Source organism: Scardinius erythrophthalmus (assembly GCF_964197995.2).
Source record: "Scardinius erythrophthalmus genome assembly, chromosome: 18".
NCBI lineage: Eukaryota > Metazoa > Chordata > Actinopteri > Cypriniformes > Leuciscidae > Scardinius > Scardinius erythrophthalmus.
Window position 1 is genome coordinate 27,278,082 of NC_138238.1, and position 15,508 is coordinate 27,293,589.

The following is a 15,508-nucleotide window of genomic DNA, read 5'->3' on the forward strand; positions in this document are numbered from 1 at the left end:
CAATACCCTCAACACCAACATTCTTCTAAACGTGAAATTAAAATCCTATGGTCTAAGGTATCAAATGCAGCTGAAAGGTCCAATAATAATAAAATCGCACAATTCCCTGAGTCAGTGGTAAGTAACAAATCATTTGAAACCCTCAACAATGCAGTTTCTGTACTATGCAAAGACTTAAATAACAACCCAAACTTAACAGTTTCCCAAAACAGTCTCAGCCTTCCAGGTATTCTTAGCTCATTCCAGAACGTATTTTTGCACTGAGAAAAAAAAAAACAAGTGTTCAACCATTTCTATCTCTAACTTGCATATTTGACATAAAATGTTATCCCCAACATTAAATCTTATTCTTATTCTTTTGCTTACATTTTCTATAATAAGTTGTTGTATTTAAGGTATTATCATTGGATATTTCACTTATATATTACACTTTAGAGGAGCAGCTTAGATTGCATTTACCACAAAAGCATCATGGCTCATGTATTCCCAACGTTGTCCATAACATGTAGTGACCATATGCCTTTCTGCCACCACTCATCAATAAACACAGATTTCTAAAATTTCTAATTTCTAAAAGAAGGACATAAAATTATGTTTGAAAATCAATTACCAATGTAATAATACTTTTTGAAGTCACACTGCAACAAAAAAAGTATGCCACCACATTTTTTGAATACAGCAGTATGAATCTCAAACCAGAGAGAGGACTTATCATTAATGAAAGACATCTAAGCTTAATGACCCCATTCATAATATCAAAGTCAATCATTTTCCCCATTCATAATATCAAAGTCAATCATTTTAAGACCACATTCTTCATAATCTTTAATCATATCTCGTTTACGTATAGAATGAATCTTAATTTTCCATATAAAATGAGTTTAATTTGTTAATTGCCTTTATCTTTTTTTTTTTTTTTTTTTTTTTTTTTTTTGCAGAAACTAGCTAGAGAGAAACATGGACAGATGAATCTAGAAAGATTCTCTACTTTCATTTAGATTTCTCCACAGTTTTATCAATATTTACATTTTCTAAATTATCCACCTTAGATAACCAGATACCTAAATATTTACCTTCATTTTTAACTGGGATATTGTACAATGTTAAATTAGGATGATCATGAATGGCCAATAGCTCGCATTTTGACATATTTACCCTTAAACCTAGCCTGGCTAACGTCAGACCTCTTTCTCATTGAGACGCTGTGTCCCAAAGTGAAGGCTGCGTCCTTTGAAGGACACGTCATTCGAAAGACCCAGCCTACCCAGCCTTCCCAGCATTCGAAGGACGCTCCGAGTCTAGCCTTAGTAGGATTGTAATTGCCACTAGGTGTTTCCCATTATGCTGTCACCTAGCAACGCTGCGATAGGAGAGCTGCCATCCTACACGGCATTTATTAAAAATAAAAATGGAGCAAGATTTCATCTTTTTATTTATTTATGTTTTACTGGAGGAGATGGTGGGGATGTTTCATCCCCGGCGGCGCCGGCTGATGTATCTCCGGCTTTGTCAAGACCGTGGCCAGGTAAAGTAAACTGAATTTGAAAAAATATTGTAAAAAAATGGTAATTTCTTCCCGTTGTTTTTACGGAAAAAAACTGTATATTTAACATTGGATTTCAGTATTATGATATAATGTTAATTTACCGTCCTATTGAAGTATTAACATCTGTTTTATACACTGATAACCACCAATCACAGCAGTGATGAGAGTCACATGATTAATCAAAGCTCAACACAAGCAGTTCTTCCACAAGGAAATTAATACTAATATATAGAAGCTGCACAGTGTCATTCACACAAACATTAAACACCATCATGGTAACACATGAAATTTTAAAAATGCAATAAACATTAATTTAACAACATTAAATGTAACATAAACCCCTAATGTACATAACTGATTAGAAAAAACGAAGAAAACTATGAAGAAACATAGTTATTTCAACAAAAATACATCAAATGTGAAGTGTCACGCAGGGAATTGTGGGAATGTCAATTTACGGTTTTTCACTGTAAATTATACAATGAGTTGTTTTTTCACTTTCAAAAACTGTAAATTTAATGGTATGTTACAGTAAAATTACATTAAATGTACCGTTAGATCTATCACAGTTATTTACTCTATATAGTACGGAAACTTTCTGTTAACCAATTAACAGAATTAACAATTTTTCACTGTAGCATTTTTACAGTCTTTTACCGTTAAAATTATGATCATTTTTTACAGTGCGGGGAACATATAGTGTGAGGCGCAACGCGCGAGAGCGGCGTCGGGGGCGCAATGTTTGTTATATGTGTGAGCGCTCGAGGGCGGGCACAGGACTTACATTTGAAACATGACCGGTAGTGAGAGGCCGTGTATATATATAAGGTAGGCCTATGCTAGCCTACTCCCGCTCGCCTTCGGATGCAGCCTTTTATGCAAAATAACCTGTGGTTGACTGTAAGCACTGTCACATACAAATGTGAAGTAGTGAGGTTTTTTTTCTCTCTCACAGGACAGTAACACTACAAAACCATGGTATTTTACAATATGATGCATTGTTGTATAGTAAACTACTCAACAGTAAATTACTTTAAATATAACAACCTTCAACATATTCAGAATTAAAATGCAATATACACATAGCCAAGCAGTAATATGAATGCAACAACATATCTAAAAACCCTGACAAGGAGGTTTTTTATGCAGAATACATAACTGTACTTTTACTCTTCATATCTAAAGTAAATTAAATACAAGTATGCAAGATAACACTTGTACATAAGTAAGGTTTTAAATATAACTAATAAAATTTCCCCAATGTGCCATTAATACTTACTAAAAGTAGTTTAAGTATCACTATATCTTCCAACAATTACTTTGTCACAATTCTAAACAATTTCTCTTTTGTTTGTTTCTCTAAATCAGACCAGACCCCTGTACTGCAGGATAAACCTGAGCGTGCCAGTGCTGGACAGGTTTTTTAATGACCGTGAGTCTGTGACACACAACCTGATTTTCGGCTGAGCAGGGAGGCCCTGAGAGTGCTGCTGGACCTGTTGAGAAGTGACCGGCAACACAGATGGGGTTCCACAATAGAGACCCTGGTATTTCTTTTCTGGCTGGCGTGTGGTACAGGGTCGTCTCTAAAGCATTTGATATACCTCGTTCCACTGTCCACCGCATTGTCCACCGAGTCGCTGAAGAGGTGGTGGCCATCCGCCACCAGGTCATTCGGTTCCCCAACACCCCAGAAGACCTGGAGGCAGTTTGCTGTGGGTTTGCAGGGCTGGCCAGACACAGAGCTTTCTTGAAAGCTGCAGAAGCAATCGACGGCTGCCATGTCCACATCAAGCCTCCATGCGGCCCTGATGGTCAATGCTACAGGAACAGGAAACATGATTATAGTTACTTTATTTTATTCTTCCCTCTTTTTGAAATGATCTCAGTGAGATGGCAGCCATCGATAGAGTCAGCCCAGCAAACCTGTTGTTAGACAATGCAGTGGACAGTGGAAATTATGCAGTCAAACACTCTGGAGAACATCCTAGATCAGGGGTGCCCAATCCTGCTCCTGCCGATCGACTGTCCTACACAGTTCATCTCCAACCCTAATCAAACACACCTGTCTTTAATTTTCAAGTGAACCTGAAGACCTTAATTGTTTGCTACAGGTGTGTTTGATTAGGGTTGGAGATGAACTGTGCAGGACAGTCGATCGGCAGGAGCAGGATTGGGCACCCCTGTCCTAGATGATGTCCCACCCACCGGCAGAGAGGCCTTACCAGGGTCTCTATTGTGGAGCCCACCCGGGTCCAGCAGCTCCACCAGGGTCTCCCTGCTCAGCTGAAATCTTAATTTATGTACTGTTCATTTAAATTATGTTGTCAGATGATATTTAAGTTATGTTGTAAATGGTTATTTATTATTTATAAAACGTTATTTATCTATATAATTTATTTTATCCAAATGTTATTACAAAATATTGTTTGTTTGTTTGTTTTCAAATTGCCTGTCAAACCTGACATTAAAAAAATAAGCAATGTCAAGAACTATTCCTTTTTATTTCATATCCCAACACATCAAGTTATTTAAAAAATAAACAATGCACAGAAATGGAACAAAAATAATGTTTATTATTCATTTATTTATTCATATATATTTTATATATATATACACTGCTCAAAAAAATAAAGGGAACACTTAAACAACACAATGTAACTCCAAGTCAATCACACTTCTGTGAAATCAAACTGTCCACTTAGGAAGCAACACTGATTGACAATCAATTTCACATGCTGTTGTGCAAATGGAATAGACAACAGGTGGAAATTATAGGCAATTAGCAAGACACCCCCAATAAAGGAGTGGTTCTGCAGGTGGTGACCACAGACCACTTCTCAGTTCCTATGCTTCCTGGCTGATGTTTTGGTCATTTTTGAATGCTGGCGGTACTTTCACTCTAGTGGTAGCATGAGACGGAGTCTACAACCCACACAAGTGGCTCAGGTAGTGCAGCTCATCCAGGAAGGCACATCAATGCGAGCTGTGGCTAGAAGGTTTACTGTGTCTGTCAGCGTAGTGTCCAGAGCATGGAGGCGCTACCAGGAGACAGGCCAGTACATCAGGAGATGTGGAGGAGGCCGTAGGAGGGCAACAACCCAGCAGCAGGACCGCTACCTCCGCCTTTGTGCAAGGAGGAGCAGGAGGAGCACTGCCAGAGCCCTGCAAAATGACCTCCAGCAGGCCAAAAATGTGCATGTGTCTGCTCAAACGGTCAGAAACAGACTCCATGAGGGAGGTATGAGGGACCGACGTCCACAGGTGGGGGTTGTGCTTACAGCCCATAACCGTGCAGGACGTTTGGCATTTGCCAGAGAACACCAAGATTGGCAAAATCGCCACTGTGGCCCTGTGCTCTTCACAGATGTTGCAGGCAGCAGAACGTTCTCCATGGCGTCTCCAGACTCTGTCACGTCTGTCACATGTGATCAGTGTGAACCTGCAACATCTGTGAAGAGCACAGGGCCCCAGTGGCGATTTTGCCAATCTTGGTGTTCTCTGGCAAATGCCAAACGTCCTGCACGGTTATGGGCTGTAAGCACAACCCCCACCTGTGGACGTCGGTCCCTCATACCTCCCTCATGGAGTCTGTTTCTGACCGTCGTCATCAGCCCACGTGCAGCCCAGTGCAGCCGCTCTTGAGAAGCTGCGCTGGCTGAGTTCTCCGGCTACTCTCGAATTGCTGTCGCGGTACTTTGATGGCATACGTCACAGTCACGTGGCGTCGGCGCTGTATCAAGTCGGACAAAATTTCTAACCGGCATGCACTGCTTTAAGTCAGCCGCCGATCGGTCTGCGCAGAGCTGCATGAAGTCAAACAAGCCTATAAGCATAAGGCTTGTTTGAGATGAGCAAAATCTGCGCAGAATCGATCACCGGTGATCAGCGCGAGATGCATGCCGGTTAGAAATGTGTCCGAGTGCGGTCCGCCTTGCTCTGATGTCATGCTGACGTATGTCAAAAAACTCTCGTGACCGCAAGGCGCACGTGTCGGATTCTGCAGGCGAGCGCAGTTGCTCTCCACTGACTGTGCTGATCAAAAGGTGTGTTCGACATCGGCTGCGGCTGGATGTAACCGATCGGCGAGAGTAGCCGCGTGCAGGCGGGGAGGAGCTGCAAACGGAGACGTGAAGTCGGACACTTTCTGGTTTCCGTAGTGACCGCTCACGTGGTGTTTGCATACTTTACCACAGCTGAAGTGAAGTAAATGCAATATTTGCCAAATAATGTTTCAGAGACATTTTCATTCAATACTTTATGTACTGCTTCACACAGCGTCTGTTTGAACAAGAATAAAGTTCAACATAAGCTACTATCAATGAAGTGGAGTCTACGTTTTTTAATCAGTTTTATTTTGATAAACATGACACAATATAACATCGCAACTACATGAAAAGAGTGTTCACTGTTATAATAAACTGATTTGTGCGCTTTAGAGGAACTAAAGTTGTTTGAATAAACACGCAACACATGTGATCGTTGTCATGCAATGGATATGGCCAATCGTGGAACAGTTGTGTCGTCATCAGCCCTGATGCAGCCCAGTGCAGCCGCTCTTGAGAAGCTGCGCTGGCTGAGTTCTCCGGCTACTCTCGAATCGCTCTCGCGGTACTTTGATGGCATACGTCACAGTGACGTGGCGTCGGCGCTGGATCAAGTTGGACAAAATTTCTAACAGGCATGCACTGCTTCAAGTCAGCCGCCGATCGGTCTGCGCAGAGCTGCATGAAGTCGAACAAGCCTAATAGCATGATGGGAAACGACTTACTGATGACACAGCTTAATGCTCATTGGTTTAAACAACCGTGATGTATTGTTCTCTTTTAAAATGTTTGATTTTAAAACTCTGATATCATGTTGTATATGTTATGTGTGAATAGTCCCAAACTATCTGACAGTGCGATCTCTATGGGTTATGCAATGTAATTTTTATAAAAAACAAAAAACAAAAAAACATGTATGTCTGTATTAAAGAAAAAGATTGATAAATATACTTGGAATGGAATTAAATAAGTAGGCTACTTTGGGTGTCTTGTTCATTATATTTATTATGACCGCCGCTAGCGTAGCTAGCGAAAGCGGTCATATAGGGATTGTCAAAGTTTTTTTTTTTTTTTTTTCCCGTCACCTTACTGAATTTTTCGTCAACGATACCAGGGACACCGAAACACCGGGGAACATGAAATTTGGTGAGCATGTAGCCCCACTAGACTTCTAAGGAAAAATTTCGTTTGGTCCCCGGGGGCCACTCCCCCCCCGCGCTGGGCCCCCCCAAACCCCAAAAAATGCAGTTTTTCCTAAATAACTACCTGAACCGTGGCACCGAGGATGAAGAAATTTTTATGGTATGTTGGTCTACTAGACTTTTACGGAAAAATTTCATTTGGTCCCCGGGGGCCACTCCCCCCCCCCGCGCTGGGGCCCCTGTAAATTTTTCGTCAACGATACCAGGGACACCGAAGCACCGGGGAACATGAAATTTGGTGGGCATGTAGCCCCACTAGACTTCTAAGGAAAAATTTCGTTTGGTCCCCGGGGGCCACTCCCCCCCCGCGCTGGGCCCCCCCAAACCCCAAAAAATGCAGTTTTTCCTAAATAACTACCTGAACCGTGGCACCGAGGATGAAGAAATTTTTATGGTATGTTGGTCTACTAGACTTTTACGGAAAAATTTCATTTGGTCCCCGGGGGCCACTCCCCCCCCCGCGCTGGGGCCCCTGTAAATTTTTCGTCAACGATACCAGGGACACCGAAGCACCTGGGAACATGAAATTTGGTGGGCATGTAGCCCCACTAGACTTCTAAGGAAAAATTTCGTTTGGTCCCCGGGGGCCACTCCCCCCCCGCGCTGGGCCCCCCCAAACCCAAAAAATGCAGTTTTTCCTAAATAACTACCTGAACCGTGGCACCGAGGATGAAGACATTTTTATGGTATGTTGGTCTACTAGACTTTTAGGGAAAAATTTCGTTTGGTCCCCGGGGGCCACTTCCCCCCCCGCGCTGGGGCCCCCGTAAATTTTTCGTCAACGATACCAGGGACACCGAAGCACCGAGGAACATGAAATTTGGTGGGCATGTAGCCCCACTAGACTTCTAAGGAAAAATTTCGTTTGGTCCCCGGGGGCCACTCCCCCCCCGCGCTGGGCCCCCCCAAACCCAAAAAAATGCAGTTTTTCCTAAATAACTACCTGAACCGTGGCACCGAGGATGAAGAAATTTTTATGGTATGTTGGTCTACTAGACTTTTACAGAAAAATTTCGTTTGGTCCCCGGGGGCCACTTCCCCCCCCGCGCTGGGGCCCCCGTAAATTTTTCGTCAAAGATACCAGGGACACCGAAGCACCGGGGAACATGAAATTTGGTGGGCATGTAGCCCCACTAGACTTCTAAGGAAAAATTTTGTTTGGTCCCCGGGGGCCACTCCCCCCCCCCCGCGCTGGGCCCCCCCAAACCCCAAAAAATGCAGTTTTTCCTAAATAACTACCTGAACCGTGGCACCGAGGATGAAGAAATTTTTATGGTATGTTGGTCTACTAGACTTTTACGGAAAAATTTCATTTGGTCCCCGGGGGCCACTTCCCCCCCCCGCGCTGGGGCCCCCGTAAATTTTTCGTCAACGATACCAGGGACACCGAAGCACCGGGGAACATGAAATTTGGTGGGCATGCAGCCCCACTAGACTTCTAAGGAAAAATTTAGTTTGGTCCCCGGGGGCCACTCCCCCCCCGGCGCTGGGCCCCCCCAAACCCAAAAAATGCAGTTTTTCCTAAATAACTACCTGAACCGTGGCACCGAGGATGAAGAAATTTTTATGGTATGTTGGTCTACTAGACTTTTACGGAAAAATTTCATTTGGTCCCCGGGGGCCACTCCCCCCCCCCGCGCTGGGGCCCCCGTAAATTTTTCGTCAACGATACCAGGGACACCGAAGCACCGGGGAACATGAAATTTGGTGGGCATGTAGCCCCACTAGACTTCTAAGGAAAAATTTCGTTTGGTCCCCGGGGGCCACTCCCCCCCCCGCGCTGGGCCCCCCCAAACCCCAAAAAATGCAGTTTTTCCTAAATAACTACCTGAACCGTGGCACCGAGGATGAAGAAATTTTTATGGTATGTTGGCCTACTAGACTTTTACGGAAAAATTTCATTTGGTCCCCGGGGGCCACTCCCCCCCCCCGCGCTGGGGCCCCCGTAAATTTTTCGTCAACGATACCAGGGACACCAAAGCACCGGGGAACATGAAATTTGGTGGGCATTTAGCCCCACTAGACTTCTAAGGAAAAATTTCGTTTGGTCCCCGGGGGCCACTCCCCCCCCGGGCTGGGCCCCCCAAACCCAGAAAAATGCAGTTTTTCCTAAATAACTACCTGAACCGTGGCACCGAGGATGAAGAAATTTTTATGGTATGTTGGTCTACTAGACTTTTAGGGAAAAATTTCGTTTGGTCCCCGGGGGCCACTTCCCCCCCCCCCCCGCGCTGGGGCCCCCGTAAATTTTTCGTCAACGATACCAGGGACACTGAAGCACCGGGGAACATGAAATTTGGTGGGCATGTAGCCCCACTAGACTTCTAAGGAAAAATTTCGTTTGGTCCCCGGGGGGCACTCCCCCCCCGTGCTGGGCCCCCCCAAACCCCAAAAAATGCAGTTTTTCCTAAATAACTACCTGAACCGTGGCAACGAGGATGAAGAAATTTTTATGGTATGTTGCTCTTAAGGGCCCACATCAACCTAGCCCATAATCACTCATTTGTGATTTGCGCCCCTCCCATAAAAAATGAAAATGCAATATTATTCTGCTTTAATCGCCCCTATCTTCAGTGGAGATGTTCAGAACTGCACCATATTTCATGTGTATGATTAACTTGACATCCTCTGGGGGTATCCTCTGCTAAGTTTTGTAGAATTTCATCCATGGGGGGGTATAAAATAAATTCATTTATGTGCACATTTAGTGACTGTACACTCATCGGCCTGTAGATGGTGCTGTTGAGCGAAGGGTTGCTGGTTTAGGATGATACTGTCACACACACACATGCAGGAATACAAAGAAACGCAAGCATGCACACACACTGACATCCACACGCACAGACACACACCCATACACACACATACAAATCCACATGCACAGACACACACACACAAACACACACGTGCACACATGTACGCACACATACATACACGCACAGACACACACACACACACACACAGACACACACATACACAAACACACACACACATACACACACACACACACACACACACACACACACACAGACAGACATGCACATACTATTACTTTTTTTAGGTATATACATAAACACGCAATACAGCCAAATTACTCCACGTCATTTATTTTTGTGGAAAGCCAGTGCAGGCCTGAGCGGCGGTCATATTTTGTAGCGCGATGCGGTACATCTAGTTTTCATATAAAAGCAACAGCACTTAAATTACATCCAGTTTATTAGCAACACTGTGCACGAGCGCGAATCCCGTGAATCCCGCGGTATCCATCTTTGATCTCACAGGTGTCAGATCCACTGTGAGAAGAGAGAACTGTCCGGCTTGCCTGCGCTTTTTTCACTCCTCCTCTCACTGCAGCCGCCTACTCTCGCATACATTTCAGGCAAGGCGCATCTCAAACAAGCCTATAGATATAAACGTTTATAGCCTATATGATATCTATGGGCATAAGGCTTGTTCGACTTGGACCGGCGCTGCACAGACCGATCGGTTTATGACATCAAAGTACCGCGAGAGCAATTCAAAAGCATAAGGAGCCGTCTTTCTATTCGCTCTCGCGGTACTTTGATGTCATTCACCGATCGGTCTGTGCAGCGCCGGTTCAAGTCGAGCAAGCCTATAGAAGATGAGCACAGCCAAAGCCCGTCTACGGACTTTCTCTGGCTGCGTTCGAAACCGCATACTCAATGAGTAGGTCCTTAATTTCAATAAGCACTTACTTAACGAGCGCTAAAAGAGTAGACTACTTTATAGCCAGATCTCGTTAAGTATGAATGCGAGCCGGACATCTGCCATGTTGACATTATATGACCCACGACGCGTCACAAGCGCAACAACTTAAAAGATTTGAACGACACGTTCGTTTGTGGTCTTTTTGAAGAAACTGCTGCACATTTCTTTTGTGAATACATTTAGGGTTGATTTGAGTTCTTATATTTAACCCTGCTAATATGACCCACCGTTTTATCCTTAACGATATTAGCCTATTTATTTTTATTACGAAATCCCAAAATTGTCATTTCTTGAATATGTTGCTAATTTCTTTATTTTATATCCAAACATTTTCAACCACAAGCAAAAGTGCCAATTACTGCTTTGTTTTCCTCTTTTGTTGTTGTTGAATTTAACTCTCTTTTCATCCCCCAGGCCTATAAATAACAAAAAACGCATTTTTTAAAAAATGTATTATAATGAATTATTTAAGAAAATATATATTAATATATTCAACCTTGTAGGTTATTTTTTCCTGTGTATAAAATATAATATTATGTATGCAAACCCATTATATATATATATACCTCATAACATCAGTAACTTGACAGCCCTACCTAGAATGTTTTGTTGTAATGTCTGCACAAAGGGCAGCTGTGAAGATTCGCCTTTGGAGAAAACTGTTGATATATGCGAAAAATTTAAGTATCATTAATATGTATGTCATATGAAATAGCTATGCATGAATACACTCTAGATGTGTATATAGTGAACATATCTACATTTTCATTCAAACAATAAATAAAGCATTAATTAAATAATTATATTTTATTTACTGACAACAATGTTTTTTTACAATAAATTAGTAAAAGAATGAATGAAAGTCACCATCACACAATAAACAAATGCATTTACAAGTCAACACATGAAACAAAGCTTTATTCAAACTACAATCATGTATGTAGGCTGAAGGCGCTGAGGTTGTTGCTTGATGTGTTGTGCTTCACAATTTGAGGCAATAAGGGCAGGCGGAGTGATGGAGGGTCTCGTAAGTGCTGGTGGAGTGATGGAGGGACTAGTCCATGGCACCATCTCCAGGATTCAGCTCTGTGCTCTTCATCCTCAGTGTTCACACCAGTCTGCAGAGATTTCAGATCCTACAAAAATGCACAAACATAACACAAAAGCAGTCATTTTAACCGCACAATGTCATTTGATTTCAGTATTATTTAGAAGACAAAAACGTTTTTTTTTTTTTTTTTTCACAAACGCCGCCATCATCTTCCCTTGCAGGTCCTGCTCCACCACAAAAGCTGTTCAGCAAATGCACAGAAATCAAGAATCAGAAAAGTGCTGTAATTAGGGCCCAAGCCCTGAAAGGGCGAAGGCCCTATTGTTTCCGTAAGGATTATTTTTTTTTTCTTTTTCTTCATTATTTTTTTTTTGCCTTTTTGACACTTTTGGGGCCCTTAACATGCTCAAAAACTCTTGAAATTTTGCACACACGTCAGAACCTGCGGCCATCAGGGCCGGGCTGAAGCTGGTACCGGGGCGTGGCAGGGGGGCTCGACAGCGCCCCCTGGAATGGGGTCCGAAAACTTGGTCCATAAATCAAACAAGCTTGCATGTAATAATATGAAACTCAGTACACATATAGATCTCATCGGGCCGAACAACTTTCGTGCTCTAAGTTTTACAAAAGCCCAACAGGAAGTCGGTTATTATACGTTGTTTGGAAAACGCATACAATGGAATGTGAAATACTCCTCCTAGGGATTTCATCCGATCGCCACCAAACTCGGTGAGAATAAAGTCAAGACATTGAGGATGAATTCTTGCGAACGGATTTTTGATATCTCGAACGGTTTGGCCGTGGCGAGGAAACGAATTTATGGCGAATAATGGGACACAGGAAGTGTGTTATAACTTCTGCATACATTAACTGATCTTGATGAAACTTTCGCAGTGTGTTCGTTGTAAGAGGCCGATCACATGGATGTGACTATTGTGAGTCAAAGTTATAGCGCCACCAACTGGCAGCAGGAAGTGTGTCACTTTCAAAATGCTTTGAAGTCACCCTCTTAATTTTACCCGATTTGCTTCAAACTTTATGTGTATAATGTAAACACACGGCAGATGTAGACCTGTGAAAGGATTATTGATATCTTAGATACTGTTGCCGTGGCAACGCATCAAATTTTAATATTCTTTTCGGATGCGTTTGAGACTCTTAACATGCTTGAAATTGGATGAAACTCGACAGACACATAAGACTTATTAGCCCGTAGACATGTGCAAAGTTTCAGAAACGGGCATGGTGAGGGTCTCAGTAGCGCCACCTTTACTCATAAGTGGGGGGGTTAGTTTTATCAACAGCAACAAAACTTGGTATGTGTATTGTTCTCATCAAGACGGACAACTTTCTAATTGACATTAACTATCTCCGACCAACAGGAAGAGAGATATTTTGGTTTGAATGTGGATTTTCTGAAGAATTTTCTCTCCCTCTCTCTGTGTCTCTGTGTGTGTGAGGGGAGGGGGGGATTTGACTATTGCTTTTATATTGTTAATCAAGGTTTCAGGGGCTTTTGGGGTCCTTAACGTGCTCAAAAACTCTTGAAACTTTGCACACAAGTCAGAACCCCCTGCCATCAGGGACAGGCTGAAGCTGGTACCCGGGCGTGGCAGGGGGGCTCAACAGCGCCCCCTTGAACGGGGTCCCAAAACTTGGTCCATAGATCAAACACGCTTGCATGAATTAATATGAAACTCGGTACACATATAGATCTCATCGTGCTGAACAACTTTCCCCTGGTCAAGTTTTACGCCAGCCCAACAGGAAGTTGGCTATTATGGGTTGTTTGGAAAACGCTTGCTGTGGAATGTGAAATACTCCTCCTAGAAAATTCACTGTGTCCCCTCCAAACCCGGTGTGCATGTAGTCAAGACTTTGAGGATGCTAAATTGCGGACGGATTTTTGATATCTCGAACGGTTTGGCCGTGGCGAGGAATCGAATTTATGGCGAGAAAAGAGAAACACGAAGTGGAATAACTTCTGCATACATTAACTGATCTTGATGAAACTTCAGCAGTGTGTTCGTGGTAAGAGGCCGATCAGATGGATGTAACTATTGTGAGTCAAAGTTATAGCGCCACCAACTGGCAGCAGGAAGTGTGTCACTTTCAACATGCTTTTGACAAAAGTGGGGGGGTTAGTTTTAACTACAGTAAAAAAAAAATTGTTTGTATATTGGTCTCATCAAGCCGGACAACTTTCTAATTTACATTCATTAGCTCCGGCCATCAGGAAGTCAGATATTTTGGTCTGAATGTGGATTTTTTTGCAAAATCAGCCTCTGAATTTTTAGCCACTCCTCTTAAACTATTTATTTTATTCCCACCAAACTTTTTCAACATGATGAAAATACATTAAATATGCTAAATTGTGAATGGATAATAAATATCTCAAACAGTTTTGCTATGGCGAGGGATTAAAGTAATGTCCAAAAAGGAAACACTAAAAATCTTCTAAAAATGTAATTATATACCATTTATTTCTATATAAAAGTATACAAATATCACAACTAAACCCATTTTATTCTGTTTTTGCAATTCAAGAAGAATGAAAAAGTTAAAAACAGGCTATTTAGTGCTATTTGGTTAAACAAAAAAGCAAACATAGGGCTATACTGCCCTCTTGTGTCCAAAAGGACATCAAAATAGTATATAAAACTTTTTACCAGGTAGGCCAATATTGTATTTAAATATACATTTATTAGGTATGTGTCTGAGGATATTTTACCACCGGTTAATCGACGTGTAACACTGCTGGGGGCTTTTGAATTGCCAACTTAAAAACGAAAGTAAAATATGTTCGTCCGCACTGACATTGATAGTGGTTGAGCGAGCGTTTCAAATTAATTTCTATGGAAGTAGGAATTAACTGAAAAACGTTCACTCTGTTCTGCTCGTTCCTCACCGTGGATGCGCACCGTTTTAAATCGTTAATATGAGCATTTTAGTTTAATTTTAAAATTAGCACCTTTTGGGGGGAGGATTGCTTGAAATTATTTTACAAAAGCACAATGTTGTGTTTTATTGCGACTGTACACAAATATAAGTTAACACTTTGCAGTTTGAATATCGTCCTGTATAATGACGGAGTATGTTTTTATGTGTCCACTGTTCAATCGCACCCACGCCACACACACACACACACACGCACACGGTTTACTATCTTTTTTGGGACTCTCCATAGACTTAATGGTTTTATACTGTACAAACTGTATATTCTATCTCCTCACACTAACCCTAGCCCTAAACCTACCTATCACAGAAAACTTTCTGCATTTTTACATTTCCAAAAAAACTCATTCTGTATGATTTATAAGCTTGTTTACCCATGGGGACCTCTATTTAGGTCCCCACTGTGACACGAGTCCCCATGAGTCTGTGTGCATTCAGGTTGAAGTCCCCACCGGGATAGAAAAACATGAACACACACACACACACACACACACACACACACACACACACACACACACACACAAACACACACACACACACACACACACACACACACCAGCATTGTAATCTTGACATCGCAGCCTGTTCATTATAGCCTTCATAAAATATAATAATAAAATAGTCAACCTAACATATAAAAATTACACTGCTCTAAATAGTCAGTAGTACAATTCATACATTCACACATTCTCCACCGGATAAACACAGTAAGCACCGCTCCACTGTGATGTTTCCATGCACAATTTTGCGCTTGTGAAGAGGATGATTTTTTCCATCGATATTGGAACACGAGTGAAGAACAAAGCCTATAATAAAGAATAGTTTAGCATCCAAATACATCGCAAATGTTGAAACATTTTGATTCTAATGAGAGGGTTACGTGAGCCCAACACTGCTTTCTTTCATTTTTATTTTTACATTAAATTTAAAGGATTTGTTGTGGAATATTTTGAGTGTATCATAAAATCAGAATAAGGTA